General features: G+C 47.4%; 1 protein-coding gene across 2 annotated transcripts in view; it reads left to right on the top strand.

The window, feature by feature from the left end:
- The first annotated feature begins 481 nt into the window (after nt 1-481).
- Nucleotides 482-25,727, top strand: part of LOC142471901 (uncharacterized) — a 65,064-nt gene continuing 39,818 nt past the window's right edge. Inside the window, exons 1-2 of one of the 2 annotated variants that reach the window (XM_075578345.1) lie at nt 482-601; nt 11,520-11,741. The gene's annotated coding sequence lies outside the window, so the exon portion shown is untranslated. Of the gene's footprint in view, nt 602-640; nt 661-11,519; nt 11,742-25,727 lie in introns of those variants that run through there. The other variant, XM_075578346.1, reaches the window with a different exon arrangement.

Below are 25,727 nucleotides of genomic sequence, written 5' to 3' on the forward strand. Positions count from 1 at the left end.
AGGGGACATACACTGGGGCTGTATTAGGGGACACACACAGGGGCTGTATTAGGGGACATACACAGGGGCTGTATTAGGGACATACACAGGGGCTGTATTAGGGGACACACACAGATGCTGTATTAGGGGACATACACAGGGGCTGTATTAGGGGACACACACAGGGGCTGTATTAGGGGACATACACAGGGGCTGTATTAGGGGACATACACACGGGCTGTATTAGGGACATACACAGGCGGTGTATTAGGGGACATACACAGGGGCTGTATTAGGGGACACACACAGGGGCTGTATTAGGGGACATACACAGGGGCTGTATTAGGGGACATACACAGGGGCTGTATTAGGGGACATACACAGGGGCTGTATTAGGGGACATACACAGGGGCTGTATTAGGGGACATACACAGGGGCTGTATTAGGGGACATACACAGGGGCTGTATTAGGGGACATACACAGGGGCTGTATTAGGGGACATACACAGGTGCTGCTATGGGACACATTATGAACACTCACTGGGTCATTTCTGTATAATGACCACTAGATGGCACTGGTTTCCCTGCGGCTGGAGGAGGCAGCACTCAGACCCGGCGCTGGGTAAGTGTTGGGTTCCCTGGGACTGACGCCTCTTCCTGGGCCCTGGGGAGCTGCTGGGGGTGAGGGGGTGACGGGTGGGCCAGCTGCTGGGGGTGAGGGGGTGACGGGTGGGCCAGCTGTGGGGTGGGTGGGGGTGAGCGGGGGGAGCTTAACCCATTCACTGCCAGCATGTCCTGGAATACGTTGCTGGCCTCTGTCTGGTTACAGGGAAAGTGCTATTGCTTTGCAGGATGCACCATGGTGGTTAGGTAGCCGCACTGACCCAGATGTCCCTGGCCTGATATGCCACTTTCTCCTCCCTGAGATTCACTATCTGCATCTCCTGCTCCTCGTGTCCTTAGGGAGAGAGAACAAGCTGACTGATGTCATTAGCACACACTGCAGGTGCCTCTAATCTCACCTGTCCCTCTAATCTCACCTGTCCCTCTAATCACACCTGTCCCTCTAATCCCACCTGTCCCTCTAATCACACCTGTCCCTCTAATCACACCTGTCCCTCTAATCTCACCTGTCCCTCTAATCTCACCTGTCCCTCTAATCTCACCTGTCCCTCTAATCACACCTGTCCCTCTAATCACACCTGTCCCTCTAATCACACCTGTCCCTCTAATCTCACCTGTCCCTCTAATCTCACCTGTCCCTCTAATCACACCTGTCCCTCTAATCCCACCTGTTCCTCTAATCCCACCTGTCCCTCTAATCTCACCTGTAATCTCACCTGTCCCTCTAATCACACCTGTCCCTCTAATCTCACCTGTCCCTCTAATCTCACCTGTCCCTCTAATCACACCTGTCCCTCTAATCTCACCTGTCCCTCTAATCTCACCTGTCCCTCTAATCCCACCTGTCCCTCTAATCCCACCTGTCCCTCTAATCCCACCTGTCCCTCTAATCTCACCTGTCCCTCTAATCTCACCTGTCCCTCTAATCACACCTGTCCCTCTAATCTCACCTGTCCCTCTAATCACACCTGTCCCTCACAGAGCTGCAGGTATATAAGGGAACTCCACAGGATATGTATATACAGATGCAGCCACATTAACATCCCCTGCAGGCGCTCTGGCCACAGTGAGAGCAGCAGATAGCCTCAGCAGGTCAGAGTTAGCCTACTGCAGGGTTTTTCAACAGGGATTCCTAGGACCCCTGGGTTCCCCGGGATCGCTAAAGGGGTCTCTGCAATTTTCATTTCAATATTATATCAAATACAGAAGAATTTACAAGAAAAGGTTGGGGTTCCTTACAATGCATCTGATCTCAGACGCGCTATTAGAGAGGGTTGGGGTTCCTTACAATGCATCTGATCTCAGACGCGCTATTAGAGAGGGTTGGGGTTCCTTACAATGCATCTGATCTCAGACGCGCTATTAGAGAGGGTTGGGGTTCCTTACAATGCATCTGATCTCAGACGCGCTATTAGAGAGGGTTGGGGTTCCTTACAATGCATCTGATCTCAGACGCGCTATTAGAGAGGGTTGGGGTTCCTTACAATGAATCTAATCTCAGACGCGCTATTAGAGAGGGTTGGGGTTCCTTACAATGAATCTAATCTCAGACGCGCTATTAGAGAGGGTTGGAGTTCCTTACAATGAATCTAATCTCAGACATGCTATTAGAGAGGGTTGGGGTTCCTTACAATGCATCTGATCTCAGACGCGCTATAAGAGAGGGTTGGGGTTCCTTACAATGCATCTGATCTCAGACGCGCTATTAGAGAGGGTTGGGGTTCCTTACAATGCATCTGATCTCAGACGCGCTATTAGAGAGGGTTGGGGTTCCTTACAATGAATCTAATCTCAGACGCGCTATTAGAGAGGGTTGGGGTTCCTTACAATGAATCTAATCTCAGACGCGCTATTAGAGAGGGTTGGAGTTCCTTACAATGAATCTAATCTCAGACATGCTATTAGAGAGGGTTGGGGTTCCTTACAATGCATCTGATCTCAGACGCGCTATTAGAGAGGGTTGGGGTTCCTTACAATGCATCTGATCTCAGACGCGCTATTAGAGAGGGTTGGGGTTCCTTACAATGCATCTGATCTCAGATGCGCTATTAGAGAGGGTTGGGGTTCCTTACAATGCATCTGATCTCAGACGCGCTATTAGAGAGGGTTGGGGTTCCTTACAATGAATCTAATCTCAGACGCGCTATTAGAGAGGGTTGGGGTTCCTTACAATGAATCTGATCTCAGACGCGCTATTAGAGAGGGTTGGAGTTCCTTACAATGAATCTGATCTCAGACGCGCTATTAGAGAGGGTTGGGGTTCCTTACAATGCATCTGATCTCAGACGCGCTATTAGAGAGGGTTGGGGTTCCTTACAATGCATCTGATCTCAGACGCGCTATTAGAGAGGGTTTGGGTTCCTTACAATGCATCTGATCTCAGACGCGCTATTAGAGAGGGTTGGGGTTCCTTACAATGCATCTGATCTCAGACGCGCTATTAGAGAGAGTGGGGGTTCCTTACAATGCATCTGATCTCAGACGCGCTATTAGAGAGGGTTGGGGTTCCTTACAATGCATCTGATCTCAGACGCGCTATTAGAGAGGGTTGGGGTTCCTTACAATGCATCTGATCTCAGACACACTATTAGAGAGGGTCGGGGTTCCTTACAATGCATCTGATCTCAGACGAGCTATTAGAGAGGGTTGGGGTTACAAAGAATTTCACAATATAATTATAGGGTTCCTTACCCCCAAAAAGTTGAAAACTACTGGAATCCTGGCTCCCTGCGGCTCTTACCCCCCCCCCCCCCCCCCGTTTCAGGGCGTGCTGCGATCTTCCCCCCATTTCAGGGCGTGCTGTGATCTTCCCCCCATTTCAGGGCGTGCTGTGATCTTCCCCCATTTCAGGGCGTGCTGTGATCTTCCCCCCGTTTCAGGGCGTGCTGTGATCTTCCCCCCGTTTCAGGGCGTGCTGTGATCTTCCCCCCGTTTCAGGGCGTGCTGTGATCTTCCCCCGTTTCAGGGCGTGCTGTGATCTTCCCCTGTTTCAGGGCGTGCTAGATCTTCCCCCGTTTCAGGGCGTGCTGTGATCTTCCCCCGTTTCAGGGCGTGCTGTGATCTTCCCCCCCCCGTTTCAGGGCGTGCTGTGATCTTCCCCCCCGTTTCAGGGCGTGCTGTGATCTTCCCCTGTTTCAGGGCGTGCTAGATCTTCCCCCGTTTCAGGGCGTGCTGTGATCTTCCCCCGTTTCAGGGCGTGCTGTGATCTTCCCCCCCCCCGTTTCAGGGCGTGCTGTGATCTTCCCCCCCGTTTCAGGGCGTGCTGTGATCTTCCCCCGTTTCAGGGCGTGCTGTGATCTTCCCCCGTTTCAGGGCGTGCTGTGATCTTCCCCCCCGTTTCAGGGCGTGCTGTGATCTTCCCCCCCGTTTCAGGGCGTGCTGTGATCTTCCCCCCGTTTCAGGGCGTGCTGTGATCTTCCCCCCGTTTCAGGGCGTGCTGTGATCTTCCCCCCCGTTTCAGGGCGTGCTGTGATCTTCCCCCGTTTCAGGGCGTGCTGTGATCTTCCCCCCGTTTCAGGGCGTGCTGTGATCTTCCCCCCGTTTCAGGGCGTGCTGTGATCTTCCCCCCGTTTCAGGGCGTGCTGTGATCTTCCCCCCGTTTCAGGGCGTGCTGTGATCTTCCCCCCGTTTCAGGGCGTGCTGTGATCTTCCCCCCGTTTCAGGGCGTGCTGTGATCTTCCCCCCGTTTCAGGGCGTGCTGTGATCTTCCCCCCGTTTCAGGGCGTGCTGTGATCTTCCCCCCGTTTCAGGGCGTGCTGTGATCTTCCCCCCGTTTCAGGGCGTGCTGTGATCTTCCCCCCGTTTCAGGGCGTGCTGTGATCTTCCCCCCGTTTCAGGGCGTGCTGTGATCTTCCCCCCGTTTCAGGGCGTGCTGTGATCTTCCCCCCATTTCAGGGCGTGCTGTGATCTTCCCCCCGTTTCAGGGCGTGCTGTGATCTTCCCCCCGTTTCAGGGCGTGCTGTGATCTTCCCCCCGTTTCAGGGCGTGCTGTGATCTTCCCCCCGTTTCAGGGCGTGCTGTGATCTTCCCCCCGTTTCAGGGCGTGCTGTGATCTTCCCCCCGTTTCAGGGCGTGCTGTGATCTTCCCCCCGTTTCAGGGCGTGCTGTGATCTTCCCCCCGTTTCAGGGCGTGCTGTGATTTTCCCCCCGTTTCAGGGCGTGCTGTGATTTTCCCCCCGTTTCAGGGCGTGCTGTGATCTCCCCCCGTTTCAGGGCGTGCTGTGATCTTCCCCCCGTTTCAGGGCGTGCTGTGATCTTCCCCCCGTTTCAGGGCGTGCTGTGATCTTCCCCCCGTTTCAGGGCGTGCTGTGATCTTCCCCCCGTTTCAGGGCGTGCTGTGATCTTCCCCCCCCGTTTCAGGGCGTGCTGTGATCTTCCCCCCGTTTCAGGGCGTGCTGTGATCTTCCCCCCGTTTCAGGGCGTGCTGTGATCTTCCCCCCGTTTCAGGGCGTGCTGTGATCTTCCCCCCGTTTCAGGGCGTGCTGTGATCTTCCCCCCGTTTCAGGGCGTGCTGTGATCTTCCCCCCGTTTCAGGGCGTGCTGTGATCTTCCCCCCGTTTCAGGGCGTGCTGTGATCTTCCCCCCGTTTCAGGGCGTGCTGTGATCTTCCCCCCGTTTCAGGGCGTGCTGTGATCTTCCCCCCGTTTCAGGGCGTGCTGTGATCTTCCCCCCGTTTCAGGGCGTGCTGTGATCTTCCCCCCGTTTCAGGGCGTGCTGTGATCTTCCCCCCGTTTCAGGGCGTGCTGTGATCTTCCCCCCGTTTCAGGGCGTGCTGTGATCTTCCCCCCGTTTCAGGGCGTGCTGTGATCTTCCCCCCGTTTCAGGGCGTGCTGTGATCTTCCCCCCGTTTCAGGGCGTGCTGTGATCTTCCCCCCGTTTCAGCGCGTGCTGTGATCTTCCCCCCGTTTCAGGGCGTGCTGTGATCTTCCCCCCGTTTCAGCGCGTGCTGTGATCTTCCCCCCCGTTTCAGGGCGTGCTGTGATCTTCCCCCCGTTTCAGGGCGTGCTGTGATTTTCCCCCCGTTTCAGGGCGTGCTGTGATCTCCCCCCGTTTCAGGGCGTGCTGTGATCTTCCCCCCGTTTCAGGGCGTGCTGTGATCTTCCCCCCGTTTCAGGGCGTGCTGTGATCTTCCCCCCGTTTCAGGGCGTGCTGTGATCTTCCCCCCGTTTCAGGGCGTGCTGTGATCTCCCCCCGTTTCAGGGCGTGCTGTGATCTTCCCCCCGTTTCAGGGCGTGCTGTGATCTTCCCCCCGTTTCAGGGCGTGCTGTGATCTTTCCCCCGTTTCAGGGCGTGCTGTGATCTCCCCCCGTTTCAGGGCGTGCTGTGATCTTCCCCCCGTTTCAGGGGGGAATTGTGTACGCAGCACTTTACCGACTTACAATACAGGGAAAACAAAGTACAAATAACGGGGTTAAAAAGCAGCAAGTAAATGATAACACGAGGCAAAGGGAGAGGACGCCCTGAGGAGCTGACAATCTAATTAGTTTATTGGTAGACTTACCGGCACAAAGGCGAGTTAGTAGTGCGGCGTAAATTGTAAATTCACCTTCTTTTCGAGGTGAATAGTGCCCGATGTATACGGAGTGGGAGAAGGTTCCTGATGTATACGGAGTGGGAGAAGGTTCCTGATGTATACGGAGTGGGAGAAGGTTCCCGATGTATAAGGAGTGGGAGAATGTTCCTGATGTATACGGAGTGGGAGACGGTTCCTGATGTATAAGGAGTGGGAGAAGGTTCCTGATGCATACGGAGTGGGAGAAGGTTCCTGATGTATACGGAGTGGGAGACGGTTCCTGATGTATACGGAGTGGGAGAAGGTTCCTGATGTATACGGAGTGGGAGAAGGTTCCTGATGTATACGGAGTGGGAGAAGGTTCCTGATGTATACGGAGTGGGAGAAGGTTCCTGATGTATACGGAGTGGGAGACGGTTCCTGATGTATATGGAGTGGGAGAAGGTTCCTGATGTATACGGAGTGGGAGAAGGTTCCTGATGTATACGGAGTGGGAGAAGGTTCCTGATGTATAAGGAGTGGGAGAACGTTCCTGATGTATACGGAGTGGGAGACGGTTCCCGATGTATACGGAGTGGGAGAAGGTTCCTGATGTATAAGGAGTGGGAGAAGGTTCCTGATGTATACGGAGTGGGAGACGGTTCCCGATGTATACGGAGTGGGAGAAGGTTCCTGATGTATACGGAGTGGGAGAAGGTTCCTGATGTATAAGGAGTGGGAGAAGGTTCCTGATGTATACGGAGTGGGAGAAGGTTCCTGATGTATACGGAGTGGGAGAACGTTCCTGATGTATACGGAGTGGGAGACGTTTCCCGATGTATACGGAGTGGGAGAAGGTTCCTGATGTATAAGGAGTGGGAGAAGGTTCCCGATGTATACGGAGTGGGAGAAGGTTCCTGATGTATACGGAGTGGGAGAAGGTTCCTGATGTATACGGAGTGGGAGACGGTTCCTGATGTATATGGAGTGGGAGAAGGTTCCTGATGTATACGGAGTGGGAGAAGGTTCCTGATGTATACGGAGTGGGAGAAGGTTCCTGATGTATACGGAGCGGGAGAAGGTTCCTGATGTATAAGGAGTGGGAGAAGGTTCCCTATGTATACGGAGTGGGAGAAGGTTCCTGATGTATACGGAGTGGGAGAAGGTTCCCGATGTATACGGAGTGGGAGAAGGTTCCTGATGTATAAGGAGTGGGAGAAGGTTCCCGATGTATACGGAGTGGGAGAAGGTTCCTGATGTATACGGAGTGGGAGAAGGTTCCTGATGTATACGGAGTGGGAGACGGTTCCTGATGTATATGGAGTGGGAGAAGGTTCCTGATGTATACGGAGTGGGAGAAGGTTCCTGATGTATACGGAGTGGGAGAAGGTTCCTGATGTATACGGAGCGGGAGAAGGTTCCTGATGTATAAGGAGTGGGAGAAGGTTCCCGATGTATACGGAGTGGGAGAAGGTTCCTGATGTATACGGAGTGGGAGAAGGTTCCCGATGTATACGGAGTGGGAGAAGGTTCCTGATGTATACGGAGTGGGAGAAGGTTCCTGATGTATACGGAGTGGGAGAAGGTTCCTGATGTATACGGAGTGGGAGAAGGTTCCTGATGTATACGGAGTGGGAGAAGGTTCCCGATGTATATGGAGTGGGAGAAGGTTCCTGATGTATACGGAGGGCAGAAGGTTCCTGATGTATACGGAGTGGGAGAAGGTTCCTGATGTATACGGAGTGGGAGAAGGTTCCCGATATATACAGAGTGGGAGAAGGTTCCCGATGTATATGGAGTGGGAGAAGGTTCCTGATGTATACGGAGGGCAGAAGGTTCCTGATGTATACGGAGTGGGAGAAGGTTCCTGATGCATACGGAGTGGGAGAAGGTTCCTGATGTATACGGAGTGGGAGACGGTTCCTGATGTATACAGAGTGGGAGAAGGTTCCTGATGTATACGGAGTGGGAGAAGGTTCCTGATGTATACGGAGTGGGAGAAGGTTCCTGATGTATACGGAGTGGGAGAAGGTTCCTGATGTATACGGAGTGGGAGAAGGTTCCTGATGCATACGGAGTGGGAGAAGGTTCCTGATGCATACGGAGTGGGAGACGGTTCCTGATGCATACAGAGTGGGAGACGGTTCCTGATGCATACAGAGTGGGAGAACGTTCCTGATGTATACGGAGTGGGAGAACGTTCCTGATGTATATGGAGTGGGAGAAGGTTCCTGATGTATACGGAGTGGGAGAAGGTTCCTGATGTATACGGAGTGGGAGACGGTTCCTGATGTATACGGAGTGGGAGAACGTTCCTGATGTATACGGAGTGGGAGAACGTTCCTGATGTATACGGAGTGGGAGAAGGTTCCTGATGTATACGGAGTGGGAGAAGGTTCCCGATGTATACGGAGTGGGAGAAGGTTCCTGATGTATAAGGAGTGGGAGAAGGTTCCCGATGTATACGGAGTGGGAGAAGGTTCCTGATGTATACGGAGTGGGAGAAGGTTCCTGATGTATACGGAGTGGGAGACGGTTCCTGATGTATACGGAGTGGGAGAAGGTTCCTGATGTATACGGAGTGGGAGAAGGTTCCTGATGTATACGGAGTGGGAGAAGGTTCCCGATGTATATGGAGTGGGAGAAGGTTCCTGATGTATACGGAGGGCAGAAGGTTCCTGATGTATACGGAGTGGGAGAAGGTTCCTGATGTATACGGAGTGGGAGAAGGTTCCCGATATATACAGAGTGGGAGAAGGTTCCCGATGTATATGGAGTGGGAGAAGGTTCCTGATGTATACGGAGGGCAGAAGGTTCCTGATGTATACGGAGTGGGAGAAGGTTCCTGATGCATACGGAGTGGGAGAAGGTTCCTGATGTATACGGAGTGGGAGACGGTTCCTGATGTATACGGAGTGGGAGAAGGTTCCTGATGTATACGGAGTGGGAGAAGGTTCCTGATGTATACGGAGTGGGAGAAGGTTCCTGATGTATACGGAGTGGGAGAAGGTTCCTGATGTATACGGAGTGGGAGAAGGTTCCTGATGCATACGGAGTGGGAGAAGGTTCCTGATGCATACGGAGTGGGAGACGGTTCCTGATGCATACGGAGTGGGAGACGGTTCCTGATGCATACAGAGTGGGAGAACGTTCCTGATGTATACGGAGTGGGAGAACGTTCCTGATGTATATGGAGTGGGAGAAGGTTCCTGTTGTATACGGAGTGGGAGAAGGTTCCTGATGTATACGGAGTGGGAGACGGTTCCTGATGTATACGGAGTGGGAGAACGTTCCTGATGTATACGGAGTGGGAGAACGTTCCTGATGTATACGGAGTGGGAGAAGGTTCCTGATGTATACGGAGTGGGAGAAGGTTCCTGATGTATACGGCGTGGGAGAAGGTTCCTGATGTATACGGAGTGGGAGAAGGTTCCTGATGTATACGGAGTGGGAGAAGGTTCCTGATGTATACGGAGTGGGAGAAGGTTCCTGATGTATACGGAGTGGGAGAAGGTTCCTGATGTATACAAAGTGGGAGAAGGTTCCTGATGTATACGGAGTGGGAGAAGGTTCCTGATGTATACGGAGTGGGAGAAGGTTCCTGATGTATACGGAGTGGGAGAAGGTTCCTGATGTATACGGAGTGGGAGAAGGTTCCTGATGTATACAAAGTGGGAGAAGGTTCCTGATGTATACGGAGTGGGAGAAGGTTCCTGATGTATACGGAGTGGGAGAAGGTTCCGGATGTATAAGGAGTGGGAGAAGGTTCCTGATGTATACGGAGTGGGAGAAGGTTCCTGATGTATATAAAAACAAAAACAACAGCGCAAAACCGCAATAGTGAAGTATATCAAGTATAATTGATTAAAGTATAAGGTAAGTATTCTGCGTACATTTAGTAGATAAAACAAGCGCATTGAGTGTGTAATACACAGGTTACCACACGGTAGAACTGCAGCAGATGAAATATGCCCTCTGATAGACCTCGAATGAGTTTGTGACGTCAGCTCCGCGTCTCGAACAGATGGCGCGCTGCAAACTCCGTCCTTCACTTGGCACAGACCTTGTTAATAGGGGATCCCCCTCGAAAAGCGAAGGCAATGAGAGTCCCAGAATACCCTGGGCTGCGTCACCACTCGGAGGTAAGGCAGTCACGTGATGGTAAGTCCTTTGCGCATGCGTGATGCGAGGTGTCAGTCCAAACAACACAGGACTCGGATCATAGAGCCCCACAGTGACACTTAGAGCGTAATGTGACCGCTAGCCCCGTCACAGGGGATGTCCACCGCTCTTCCGTCATATATAAGCGGAATATATGGCTGACAAATGTCCCACAATAAATTGGAATGTGCAATTGAACAGTGTAAAACACTAATCCTACGCGTTTCGTAGCTGAAACGCTACTTCATCAGGGAATAATTCAGCGCTCTAGATTCAGCACACTTGATAAAGTGCCATTCAGGTACGAAACGCGTAGGAGGGTACTTACCTCCGGGTTTTTTTAACTATGGACCAATAAAGATCATTTTTTACTTATTCTGTTTGGGACCCACGCCATTGGCTGTGCGCTGAATCATTTCTATTTGGACATATACAGTATATGTCTTGGCTCATATAGAATGCATACTCACTGTATAGTAGGTATAAATAGGCAAGTCCAAAACTGTGGCTACTGTATGTTTCTCTTGTGTAGGAAACCATGAATGCTCAAACCAAATCCCCATGCTCACTTTTATTATGTTATGCCTTGGCTTACAAGAAAATTAAAAAAAATACCCTTTTCTGGGTTCTATCTACTAAACATCGCAAAGGTTTAGCGTAAAATTGATGCATGGATATAACAAAAAGATATTGCTCTAGTGTGCGTTTGTGTACAAACCGTGTTTTCCTACTGTGAGCCCAAGGTGTAAGAAACAGTTTTAATCCGTTAATCTGGCACAATGAAGTGAGGTGCGTGGGTGCACAGGTGTAAATGGTATCTACTTCAAAGAATAGTTTAACCTGCATCAAAATCGCCGGCCAAGTAAAACCCGGGTCATTCCGAACAGTTTCCCGTGTTCGCACAGAATGAGGGTCTTATGTATCACACCAAATAATATGTAATGCCGCTTGGAAGTTTCGTTATGTAGATTAAGAAAATGAACTATGTCAATAATAAATAATATCACACTAATATTTACTAGTTATACTAGTTGTAAATAACAAAATACCCTTCATTCTGTTTTAATTTAAATTGTATCAATCGTGTATTCTACGTGATGCAACGAATCAAACATCATTTCACAAACAAACATCATGAAGTCGCAGAACAACCGTGATAAACACAGCATTATACAGTTTAGGAAGATTTGTACTACTTTTGAATGTAATATTTTGAGCACGTAGAGCCGTTCATCTTTGTCTTCTGAAAGAATTTGTTTTCTAGAGGCTTAGGTGGATGACGATGCGTTGCGTTGATATCTGATTGGATCTGATGTGACGCGCTCCCCACGCACACCAACCTAAACGCAGATCTCCTCCTGACATCACTCATTCTATCTACGAGGAGCGCAGCAGCCTGCAGAGAGGTGCTCATCCGTCGCAGATCTTACATCCAGCGGGGGAACGGGAAGAAAGACGAACAGGAGGAGAATAACACTGAGACAAGGTACCCGTAAAATGTGGCTGCTTATTCAATTGTCTGAGTCATTTGGTATAAAGACGGAGGAAGGGCACAGCAGAAATGTGTGGGGTTGTCTTCTGAACATTTATTCGAGATAATAGGAATATGTGGGAAGGAAACTAGTAACATATTGGGGGGGGGTTGTGCATAAAATGTTCTTACGAGACTACTTGAGTCAATGTAATTTCTTACTTCATTACTTGAACACAACTAAATGTAAAGGCAGTAAAACAAGAGACAAAGAAAAGGATTTCGGCCCCAAAAATATATCTCTAAATATGTTATTATTTGTCTGATTTCCATGCGCTCATATCTGATCTGTTATATCTCTGATCCTCTCTTGCTGTTTCCTGGTGGTGTAATTACTGATCCCGTGAATCACAAAAGTAATACTAATGAGACCTTATTATTATTATTATTATTATTGTATTGTATTGTATGTCTTTATTTATATAGCGCCATTAATGTACATAGCGCTTCACAGTAGTAATACATGTGGTAATCGAATAAATAACAGATAATATAAATAACAGATCATGGGAATAAGTGCTTTAGACATAAAAGTAACATTAAGGAAGAGGAGTCCCTGCCCCGAGGAGCTTACAATCTAATTGGTAGGTAGGGAGAACGTACAGAGACAGTAGGAGGGAGTTCTGGTAAGTGCGTCTGCAGGGGGCCAAGCTTTGTGTATCGTGTTCAGAATATCCACAGTGCTATTCATATGCTTCTTTAAGCAAGTGTGTCTTAAGGTGGGTCTTAAAGGTGGATAGAGAGGGTGCTAGTCGGGTACTGAGGGGAAGGGCATTCCAGAGGGGCGGGGCAGTCAGTGAGAAAGGTTTAAGGCGGGAGAGGGCTTTAGATACAAAGGGGGTAGAAAGAAGACATCCTTGAGCAGAACGCAAGAGTCGGGATGGTGCATAGCGAGAAATTAGGGCTGAGATGTAAGGAGGGGCAGAAGAATGTAAAGCTTTAAAAGTGAGGAGAAGAACGGAGTGTGAGATGCGGGATTTGATTGGAAGCCAGGAGAGGGATTTCAGGAGGGGAGATTATTATTATTATTATTATTATTATTAAACATACTTTACTTTGTATGCTGGAGCAATTTTATTCATTATTACCCTAACTTATGTCCCACTAGAACTGTTCCCACTCCCTCTCCCTGTCACGCTGCCGGGATATTCTATCCCTTGAGCGGTTGCTGCTGAGTTACAGATCCGTGCCAGCAGCTGTGCCGGAGGAATTGATATCTCGTATCGTGTGTAAGTCAGAAAGAAAACTGCTGAGAAGCGCAGGCAAAATACGAGCAGCTGAGAGAGCAGGGATCCAGAGATCGTTTTACATCGAGTTCAGAGGAGCACGCTAAATTACCCAAATGGCCAGTACCTTGTGATCATGCTTAATGCTCATTAGAGAGTGGATCACTGCGTGTTAGTTCTGAGTGGATCACTGCGTGTTAGGGTTAGGGTTAGGGTTAGGGCGGATCACTTACCTGTTAGTTCTGAGCGGGGAACTCACAGTTTTTCATTATCTGGCAAAAGTAAAAGTCTATTTTATTTCCAATGAATGGTCACTATCTCGCAGTGTCTGCTGTATGATGTAATGGTCACTATCTCGCAGTGTCTGCTGTATGATGTAATGGTCACTATCTCGCAGTGTCTGCTGTATGATGTAATGGTCACTATCTCGCAGTGTCTGCTGTATGATGTAATGGTCACTATCTCGCAGTGTCTGCTGTATGATGTAATGGTCACTATCTCGCAGTGTCTGCTGTATGATGTAATGGTCACTATCTCGCAGTGTCTGCTGTATGATGTAATGGTCACTATCTCTCAGTGTCTGCTGTATGATGTAATGGTCACTATCTCGCAGTGTCTGCTGTATGATGTAATGGTCACTATCTCTCAGTGTCTGCTGTATGATGTAATGGTCACTATCTCGCAGTGTCTCCTGTATGATGTAATGGTCACTATCTCGCAGTGTCTGCTGTATGATGTAATGGTCACTATCTCGCAGTGTCTGCTGTATGATGTAATGGTCACTATCTCGCAGTGTCTGCTGTATGATGTAATGGTCACTATCTCGCAGTGTCTCCTGTATGATGTAATGGTCACTATCTCGCAGTGTCTGCTGTATGATGTAATGGTCACTATCTCGCAGTGTCTGCTGTATGATGTAATGGTCACTATCTCGCAGTGTCTGCTGTATGATGTAATGGTCACTATCTCGCAGTGTCTGCTGTATGATGTAATGGTCACTATCTCGCAGTGTCTGCTGTATGATGTAATGGTCACTATCTCGCAGTGTCTGCTGTATGATGTAATGGTCACTATCTCGCAGTGTCTGCTGTATGATGTAATGGTCACTATCTCGCAGTGTCTGCTGTATGATGTAATGGTCACTATCTCGCAGTGTCTGCTGTATGATGTAATGGTCACTATCTCGCAGTGTCTGCTGTATGATGTAATGGTCACTATCTCGCAGTGTCTGCTGTATGATGTAATGGTCACTATCTCGCAGTGTCTGCTGTATGATGTAATGGTCACTATCTCGCAGTGTCTGCTGTATGATGTAATGGTCACTATCTCGCAGTGTCTGCTGTATGATGTAATGGTCACTATCTCGCAGTGTCTGCTGTATGATGTAATGGTCACTATCTCGCAGTGTCTGCTGTATGATGTAATGGTCACTATCTCGCAGTGTCTGCTGTATGATGTAATGGTCACTATCTCGCAGTGTCTGCTGTATGATGTAATGGTCACTATCTCGCAGTGTCTGCTGTATGATGTAATGGTCACTATCTCGCAGTGTCTGCTGTATGATGTAATGGTCACTATCTCGCAGTGTCTGCTGTATGATGTAATGGTCACTATCTCGCAGTGTCTGCTGTATGATGTAATGGTCACTATCTCGCAGTGTCTGCTGTATGATGTAATGGTCACTATCTCGCAGTGTCTCCTGTATGATTTCATGGTCACTATCTCGCAGTGTCTGCTGTATGAATGTAATGGTCACTATCTCGCAGTGTCTGCTGTATGATGTAATGGTCACTATCTCGCAGTGTCTCCTGTATGATTTCATGGTCACTATCTCGCAGTGTCTGCTGTATGATGTAATGGTCACTATCTCGCAGTGTCTGCTGTATGATGTAATGGTCACTATCTCGCAGTGTCTGCTGTATGATGTAATGGTCACTATCTCGCAGTGTCTCCTGTATGATTTCATGGTCACTATCTCGCAGTGTCTGCTGTATGATGTAATGGTCACTATCTCGCAGTGTCTCCTGTATGATGTAATGGTCACTATCTCGCAGTGTCTGCTGTATGATGTAATGGTCACTATCTCGCAGTGTCTGCTGTATGATGTAATGGTCACTATCTCGCAGTGTCTGCTGTATGATGTAATGGTCACTATCTCGCAGTGTCTCCTGTATGATGTAATGGTCACTATCTCGCAGTGTCTGCTGTATGATGTAATGGTCACTATCTCGCAGTGTCTGCTGTATGATGTCATGGTCACTATCTCGCAGTGTCTGCTGTATGATGTCATGGTCACTATCTCGCAGTGTCTGCTGTATGATGTAATGGTCACTATCTCGCAGTGTCTGCTGTATGATGTAATGGTCACTATCTCGCAGTGTCTCTGTATGATGTAATGGTCACTATCTCGCAGTGTCTCCTGTATGATGTAATGGTCACTATCTCGCAGTGTCTGCTGTATGATGTAATGGTCACTATCTCGCAGTGTCTGCTGTATGATGTAATGGTCACTATCTCGCAGTGTCTGCTGTATGATGTAATGGTCACTATCTCGCAGTGTCTGCTGTATGATGTAATGGTCACTATCTCGCAGTGTCTCCTGTATGATGTAATGGTCACTATCTCGCAGTGTCTGCTGTATGATGTAATGGTCACTATCTCGCAGTGTCTGCTGTATGATGTAATGGTCACTATCTCGCAGTGTCTCCTGTATGATGTAATGGTCACTATCTCGCAGTGTCTGCTGTATGATGTAATGGTCACTATCTCGCAGTGTCTGCTGTATGATGTAATGGTCACTATCTCGCAGTGTCTGCTGTATGATGTAATGGTCACTATCTCGCAGTGTCTGCTGTATGATGTAATGGTCACTATCTCGCAGTGTCTGCTGTATGATGTAATGGTCACTATCTCGCAGTGTCTGCTGTATGATGTAATGGTCACTATCTCGCAGTGTCTGCTGTATGATGTAATGGTCACTATCTCGCAGTGTCTGCTGTATGATGTAATGGTCACTATCTCGCAGTGTCTGCTGTATGATGTAATGGTCACTATCTCGCAGTGTCTGCTGTATGATGTAATGGTCACTATCTCGCAGTGTCTGCTGTATGATGTAATGGTCACTATCTCGCAGTGTCTCTGTATGATTTCATGGTCACTATCTCGCAGTGTCTCCTGTATGATGTAATGGTCACTATCTCGCAGTGTCTGCTGTATGATGTAATGGTCACTATCTCTCAGTGTCTCCTGTATGATTTCATGGTCACTATCTCGCAGTGTCTGCTGTATGATGTAATGGTCACTATCTCGCAGTGTCTGCTGTATGATGTAATGGTCACTATCTCGCAGTGTCTGCTGTATGATGTAATGGTCACTATCTCGCAGTGTCTCCTGTATGATTTCATGGTCACTATCTCGCAGTGTCTGCTGTATGATGTAATGGTCACTATCTCGCAGTGTCTCCTGTATGATGTAATGGTCACTATCTCGCAGTGTCTGCTGTATGATGTAATGGTCACTATCTCGCAGTGTCTGCTGTATGATGTAATGGTCACTATCTCGCAGTGTCTGCTGTATGATGTAATGGTCACTATCTCGCAGTGTCTCCTGTATGATGTAATGGTCACTATCTCGCAGTGTCTGCTGTATGATGTAATGGTCACTATCTCGCAGTGTCTGCTGTATGATTTCATGGTCACTATCTCGCAGTGTCTGCTGTATGATGTCATGGTCACTATCTCGCAGTGTCTGCTGTATGATGTAATGGTCACTATCTCGCAGTGTCTCCTGTATGATGTAATGGTCACTATCTCGCAGTGTCTCCTGTATGATGTAATGGTCACTATCTCGCAGTGTCTCCTGTATGATGTAATGGTCACTATCTCGCAGTGTCTGCTGTATGATGTAATGGTCACTATCTCGCAGTGTCTGCTGTATGATGTAATGGTCACTATCTCGCAGTGTCTGCTGTATGATGTAATGGTCACTATCTCGCAGTGTCTGCTGTATGATGTAATGGTCACTATCTCGCAGTGTCTCCTGTATGATGTAATGGTCACTATCTCGCAGTGTCTGCTGTATGATGTAATGGTCACTATCTCTCAGTGTCTGCTGTATGATGTAATGGTCACTATCTCGCAGTGTCTCCTGTATGATGTAATAGTCACTATCTCGCAGTGTCTGCTGTATGATGTAATGGTCACTATCTCGCAGTGTCTGCTGTATGATGTCATGGTCACTATCTCGCAGTGTCTGCTGTATGATGTAATGGTCACTATCTCGCAGTGTCTGCTGTATGATGTCATGGTCACTATCTCGCAGTGTCTCCTGTATGATGTAATGGTCACTATCTCGCAGTGTCTGCTGTATGATGTAATGGTCACTATCTCGCAGTGTCTGCTGTATGATGTAATGGTCACTATCTCGCAGTGTCTGCTGTATGATGTAATGGTCACTATCTCGCAGTGTCTGCTGTATGATGTAATGGTCACTATCTCGCAGTGTCTCCTGTATGATGTAATGGTCACTATCTCGCAGTGTCTGCTGTATGATGTAATGGTCACTATCTCTCAGTGTCTGCTGTATGATGTAATGGTCACTATCTCGCAGTGTCTCCTGTATGATGTAATAGTCACTATCTCGCAGTGTCTGCTGTATGATGTAATGGTCACTATCTCGCAGTGTCTGCTGTATGATGTCATGGTCACTATCTCGCAGTGTCTGCTGTATGATGTAATGGTCACTATCTCGCAGTGTCTGCTGTATGATGTAATGGTCACTATCTCGCAGTGTCTGCTGTATGATGTAATGGTCACTATCTCGCAGTGTCTGCTGTATGATGTAATGGTACTATCTCGCAGTGTCTCCTGTATGATGTAATGGTCACTATCTCGCAGTGTCTGCTGTATGATGTAATGGTCACTATCTCGCAGTGTCTGCTGTATGATGTAATGGTCACTATCTCGCAGTGTCTGCTGTATGATGTAATGGTCACTATCTCGCAGTGTCTGCTGTATGATGTAATGGTCACTATCTCGCAGTGTCTCCTGTATGATGTAATGGTCACTATCTCGCAGTGTCTGCTGTATGATGTAATGGTCACTATCTCGCAGTGTCTGCTGTATGATGTAATGGTCACTATCTCGCAGTGTCTGCTGTATGATGTAATGGTCACTATCTCGCAGTGTCTGCTGTATGATGTAATGGTCACTATCTCGCAGTGTCTGCTGTATGATGTAATGGTCACTATCTCGCAGTGTCTGCTGTATGATGTAATGGTCACTATCTCGCAGTGTCTGCTGTATGATGTAATGGTCACTATCTCGCAGTGTCTGCTGTATGATGTAATGGTCACTATCTCGCAGTGTCTGCTGTATGATGTAATGGTCACTATCTCGCAGTGTCTGCTGTATGATTTCATGGTCACTATCTCGCAGTGTCTGCTATATGATGTAATGGTCACTATCTCGCAGTGTCTGCTGTATGATTTCATGGTCACTATCTCGCAGTGTCTGCTGTATGATGTAATGGTCACTATCTCGCAGTGTCTGCTGTATGATGTAATGGTCACTATCTCGCAGTGTCTGCTGTATGATGTAATGGTCACTATCTCGCAGTGTCTGCTGTATGATGTAATGGTCACTATCTCGCAGTGTCTGCTGTATGATGTAATGGTCACTATCTCGCAGTGTCTGCTGTATGATGTAATGGTCACTATCTCGCAGTGTCTGCTGTATGATGTAATGGTCACTATCTCGCAGTGTCTCCTGTATGATGTAATGGTCACTATCTCGCAGTGTCTGCTGTATGATGTAATGGTCACTATCTCGCAGTGTCTGCTGTATGATTTCATGGTCACTATCTCGCAGTGTCTGCTATATGATGTAATGGTCACTATCTCGCAGTGTCTGCTGTATGATGTAATGGTCACTATCTCGCAGTGTCTGCTGTATGATGTAATGGTCACTATCTCGCAGTGTCTGCTGTATGATGTAATGGTCACTATCTCGCAGTGTCTGCTGTATGATGTAATGGTCACTATCTCGCAGTGTCTGCTGTATGATGTAATGGTCACTATCTCGCAGTGTCTGCTGTATGATGTAATGGTCACTATCTCGCAGTGTCTGCTGTATGATGTAATGGTCACTATCTCGCAGTGTCTGCTGTATGATGTAATGGTCACTATCTCGCAGTGTCTGCTGTATGATTTCATGGTCACTATCTCGCAGTGTCTGCTATATGATGTAATGGTCACTATCTCGCAGTGTCTCCTGTATGATGTAATGGTCACTATCTCGCAGTGTCTGCTGTATGATGTAATGGTCACTATCTCGCAGTGTCTGCTGTATGATTTCATGGTCACTATCTCGCAGTGTCTGCTATATGATGTAATGGTCACTATCTCGCAGTGTCTGCTGTATGATGTAATGGTCACTATCTCGCAGTGTCTGCTGTATGATGTAATGGTCACTATCTCGCAGTGTCTGCTGTATGATGTAATGGTTACTATCTCGCAGTGTCTGCTGTATGATTTCATGGTCACTATCTCGCAGTGTCTGCTATATGATGTAATGGTCACTATCTCGCAGTGTCTGCTGTATGATGTAATGGTCACTATCTCGCAGTGTCTCCTGTATGATGTAATGGTCACTATCTCGCAGTGTCTGCTGTATGATGTAATGGTCACTATCTCGCAGTGTCTCCTGTATGATGTAATGGTCACTATCTCGCAGTGTCTGCTGTATGATGTAATGGTCACTATCTCGCAGTGTCTGCTGTATGATGTAATGGTCACTATCTCGCAGTGTCTGCTGTATGATGTAATGGTCACTATCTCGCAGTGTCTGCTGTATGATGTAATGGTCACTATCTCGCAGTGTCTGCTGTATGATTTAATGGTCACTATCTCGCAGTGTCTGCTGTATGATGTAATGGTCACTATCTCGCTGTGTCTGCTGTATGATGTAATGGTCACTATCTCGCAGTGTCTGCTGTATGATGTAATGGTCACTATCTCGCAGTGTCTGCTGTATGATGTAATGGTCACTATCTCGCAGTGTCTGCTGTATGATGTAATGGTCACTATCTCGCAGTGTCTGCTGTATGATGTCATGGTCACTATCTCGCCGTGTCTGCTGTATGATGTCATGGTCACTATCTCGCAGTGTCTGCTGTATGATTTCATGGTCACTATCTCGCAGTGTCTGCTATATGATGTAATGGTCACTATCTCGCAGTGTCTGCTGTATGATGTAATGGTTACTATCTCGCAGTGTCTGCTGTATGATTTCATGGTCACTATCTCGCAGTGTCTGCTATATGATGTAATGGTCACTATCTCGCAGTGTCTCCTGTATGATGTAATGGTCACTATCTCGCAGTGTCTCCTGTATGATGTAATGGTCACTATCTCGCAGTGTCTGCTGTATGATGTAATGGTCACTATCTCGCAGTGTCTCCTGTATGATGTAATGGTCACTATCTCGCAGTGTCTGCTGTATGATGTAATGGTCACTATCTCGCAGTGTCTGCTGTATGATGTAATGGTCACTATCTCGCAGTGTCTGCTGTATGATGTAATGGTCACTATCTGCTGTATGATGTAATGGTCACTATCTCGCAGTGTCTGCTGTATCATGTAATGGTCACTATCTCGCAGTGTCTGCTGTATGATGTAATGGTCACTATCTCGCAGTGTCTGCTGTATGATGTAATGGTCACTATCTCGCAGTGTCTGCTGTATGATGTCATGGTCACTATCTCGCAGTGTCTGCTGTATGAAGTAATGGTCACTATCTCGCAGTGTCTCCTGTATGATGTAATGGTCACTATCTCGCAGTGTCTGCTGTATGATGTAATGGTCACTATCTCGCAGTGTCTCCTGTATGATGTAATGGTCACTATCTCGCAGTGTCTGCTGTATGATGTAATGGTCACTATCTCGCAGTGTCTGCTGTATGATGTAATGGTCACTATCTCGCAGTGTCTGCTGTATGATGTAATGGTCACTATCTGCTGTATGATGTAATGGTCACTATCTCGCAGTGTCTGCTGTATGATTTCATGGTCACTATCTCGCAGTGTCTGCTGTATGATGTAATGGTCACTATCTCGCAGTGTCTCCTGTATGATGTAATGGTCACTATCTCGCAGTGTCTGCTGTATGATGTAATGGTCACTATCTCGCAGTGTCTCCTGTATAATGTAATGGTCACTATCTCGCAGTGTCTGCTGTATGATGTAATGGTCACTATCTCGCAGTGTCTGCTGTATGATGTAATGGTCACTATCTCGCAGTGTCTGCTGTATGATGTAATGGTCACTATCTCGCAGTGTCTGCTGTATGATGTAATGGTCACTATCTCGCAGTGTCTCCTGTATGATTTCATGGTCACTATCTCGCAGTGTCTGCTGTATGATGTAATGGTCACTATCTCGCAGTGTCTGCTGTATGATGTAATGGTCACTATCTCGCAGTGTCTGCTGTATGATGTAATGGTCACTATCTCGCAGTGTCTGCTGTATGATGTAATGGTCACTATCTCGCAGTGTCTGCTGTATGATGTCATGGTCACTATCTCGCAGTGTCTGCTGTATGATGTAATGGTCACTATCTCGCAGTGTCTCCTGTATGATGTAATGGTCACTATCTCGCAGTGTCTCCTGTATGATGTAATGGTCACTATCTCGCAGTGTCTGCTGTATGATGTAATGGTCACTATCTCGCAGTGTCTGCTGTATGATGTAATGGTCACTATCTCGCAGTGTCTGCTGTATGATGTAATGGTCACTATCTCGCAGTGTCTCCTGTATGATGTAATGGTCACTATCTCGCAGTGTCTGCTGTATGATGTAATGGTCACTATCTCGCAGTGTCTGCTGTATGATGTAATGGTCACTATCTCGCAGTGTCTGCTGTATGATGTAATGGTCACTATCTCGCAGTGTCTGCTGTATGATGTAATGGTCACTATCTGCTGTATGATGTAATGGTCACTATCTCGCAGTGTCTGCTGTATGATGTAATGGTCACTATCTCGCAGTGTCTGCTGTATGATGTAATGGTCACTATCTCGCAGTGTCTGCTGTATGATGTAATGGTCACTATCTCGCAGTGTCTGCTGTATGATGTCATGGTCACTATCTCGCAGTGTCTGCTGTATGAAGTAATGGTCACTATCTCGCAGTGTCTCCTGTATGATGTAATGGTCACTATCTCGCAGTGTCTGCTGTATGATGTAATGGTCACTATCTCGCAGTGTCTCCTGTATGATGTAATGGTCACTATCTCGCAGTGTCTGCTGTATGATGTAATGGTCACTATCTCGCAGTGTCTGCTGTATGATGTAATGGTCACTATCTCGCAGTGTCTGCTGTATGATGTAATGGTCACTATCTGCTGTATGATGTAATGGTCACTATCTCGCAGTGTCTGCTGTATGATTTCATGGTCACTATCTCGCAGTGTCTGCTGTATGATGTAATGGTCACTATCTCGCAGTGTCTCCTGTATGATGTAATGGTCACTATCTCGCAGTGTCTGCTGTATGATGTAATGGTCACTATCTCGCAGTGTCTCCTGTATAATGTAATGGTCACTATCTCGCAGTGTCTGCTGTATGATGTAATGGTCACTATCTCGCAGTGTCTGCTGTATGATGTAATGGTCACTATCTCGCAGTGTCTGCTGTATGATGTAATGGTCACTATCTCGCAGTGTCTGCTGTATGATGTAATGGTCACTATCTCGCAGTGTCTCCTGTATGATGTCATGGTCACTATCTCGCAGTGTCTGCTGTATGATGTAATGGTCACTATCTCGCAGTGTCTGCTGTATGATGTAATGGTCACTATCTCGCAGTGTCTGCTGTATGATGTAATGGTCACTATCTCGCAGTGTCTGCTGTATGATGTAATGGTCACTATCTCGCAGTGTCTGCTGTATGATGTCATGGTCACTATCTCGCAGTGTCTGCTGTATGATGTAATGGTCACTATCTCGCAGTGTCTCCTGTATGATGTAATGGTCACTATCTCGCAGTGTCTCCTGTATGATGTAATGGTCACTATCTCGCAGTGTCTGCTGTATGATGTAATGGTCACTATCTCGCAGTGTCTGCTGTATGATGTAATGGTCACTATCTCGCAGTGTCTGCTGTATGATGTAATGGTCACTATCTCGCAGTGTCTCCTGTATGATGTAATGGTCACTATCTCGCAGTGTCTGCTGTATGATGTAATGGTCACTATCTCGCAGTGTCTGCTGTATGATGTAATGGTCACTATCTCGCAGTGTCTGCTGTATGATGTAATGGTCACTATCTCGCAGTGTCTGCTGTATGATGTAATGGTCACTATCTCGCAGTGTCTGCTGTATGATGTAATGGTCACTATCTCGCAGTGTCTGCTGTATGATGTAATGGTCACTATCTCGCAGTGTCTGCTGTATGATGTAATGGTCACTATCTCGCAGTGTCTGCTGTATGATGTAATGGTCACTATCTCGCAGTGTCTCCTGTATGATGTAATGGTCACTATCTCGCAGTGTCTCCTGTATGATGTAATGGTCACTATCTCGCAGTGTCTGCTGTATGATGTAATGGTCACTATCTCGCAGTGTCTGCTGTATGATGTAATGGTCACTATCTCGCAGTCTCTGCTGTATGATGTAATGGTCACTATCTCGCAGTCTCTGCTGTATGATGTAATGGTCACTATCTCGCAGTGTCTGCTGTATGATGTAATGGTCACTATCTCGCAGTGTCTCCTGTATAATGTAATGGTCACTATCTCGCAGTGTCTGCTGTATGATGTAATGGTCACTATCTCGCAGTGTCTGCTGTATGATGTAATGGTCACTATCTCGCAGTGTCTCCTGTATAATGTAATGGTCACTATCTCGCAGTGTCTCCTGTATGATTTCATGGTCACTATCTCGCAGTGTCTGCTGTATGATGTAATGGTCACTATCTCGCAGTGTCTGCTGTATGATTTCATGGTCACTATCTCGCAGTGTCTGCTGTATGATGTAATGGTCACTATCTCGCAGTGTCTGCTGTATGATGTAATGGTCACTATCTCGCAGTGTCTGCTGTATGATGTAATGGTCACTATCTCGCAGTGTCTCCTGTATGATGTAATGGTCACTATCTCGCAGTGTCTGCTGTATGATGTAATGGTCACTATCTCGCAGTGTCTGCTGTATGATGTAATGGTCACTATCTCTCAGTGTCTCCTGTATGATGTAATGGTCACTATCTCACAGTGTCTGCTGTATGATGTAATGGTCACTATCTCGCAGTGTCTGCTGTATGATGTAATGGTCACTATCTCGCAGTGTCTCCTGTATGATGTAATGGTCACTATCTCGCAGTGTCTGCTGTATGATGTAATGGTCACTATCTCGCAGTGTCTGCTGTATGATGTAATGGTCACTATCTCGCAGTGTCTGCTGTATGATGTAATGGTCACTATCTGCTGTATGATGTAATGGTCACTATCTCGCAGTGTCTGCTGTATGATTTCATGGTCACTATCTCGCAGTGTCTGCTGTATGATGTAATGGTCACTATCTCGCAGTGTCTCCTGTATGATGTAATGGTCACTATCTCGCAGTGTCTGCTGTATGATGTAATGGTCACTATCTCGCAGTGTCTCCTGTATAATGTAATGGTCACTATCTCGCAGTGTCTGCTGTATGATGTAATGGTCACTATCTCGCAGTGTCTGCTGTATGATGTAATGGTCACTATCTCGCAGTGTCTGCTGTATGATGTAATGGTCACTATCTCGCAGTGTCTGCTGTATGATGTAATGGTCACTATCTCGCAGTGTCTCCTGTATGATTTAATGGTCACTATCTCGCAGTGTCTGCTGTATGATGTAATGGTCACTATCTCGCAGTGTCTGCTGTATGATGTAATGGTCACTATCTCGCAGTGTCTGCTGTATGATGTAATGGTCACTATCTCGCAGTGTCTGCTGTATGATGTAATGGTCACTATCTCGCAGTGTCTGCTGTATGATGTAATGGTCACTATCTCGCAGTGTCTGCTGTATGATGTAATGGTCACTATCTCGCAGTGTCTGCTGTATGATGTAATGGTCACTATCTCGCAGTGTCTCCTGTATGATGTAATGGTCACTATCTCGCAGTGTCTGCTGTATGATGTAATGGTCACTATCTCGCAGTGTCTGCTGTATGATGTAATGGTCACTATCTCGCAGTGTCTGCTGTATGATGTAATGGTCACTATCTCGCAGTGTCTCCTGTATAATGTAATGGTCACTATCTCGCAGTGTCTGCTGTATGATGTAATGGTCACTATCTCGCAGTGTCTGCTGTATGATGTAATGGTCACTATCTCGCAGTGTCTGCTGTATGATGTAATGGTCACTATCTCGCAGTGTCTGCTGTATGATGTAATGGTCACTATCTGCTGTATGATGTAATGGTCACTATCTCGCAGTGTCTGCTGTATCGATGTAATGGTCACTATCTCGCAGTGTCTGCTGTATGATGTAATGGTCACTATCTCGCAGTGTCTGCTGTATGATGTAATGGTCACTATCTCGCAGTGTCTGCTGTATGATGTCATGGTCACTATCTCGCAGTGTCTGCTGTATGATGTAATGGTCACTATCTCGCAGTGTCTCCTGTATGATGTAATGGTCACTATCTCGCAGTGTCTGCTGTATGATGTAATGGTCACTATCT

Source organism: Ascaphus truei, chromosome 21 (genome assembly GCF_040206685.1).
Source record: "Ascaphus truei isolate aAscTru1 chromosome 21, aAscTru1.hap1, whole genome shotgun sequence".
Classification (NCBI taxonomy): Eukaryota; Metazoa; Chordata; class Amphibia; order Anura; family Ascaphidae; genus Ascaphus; species Ascaphus truei.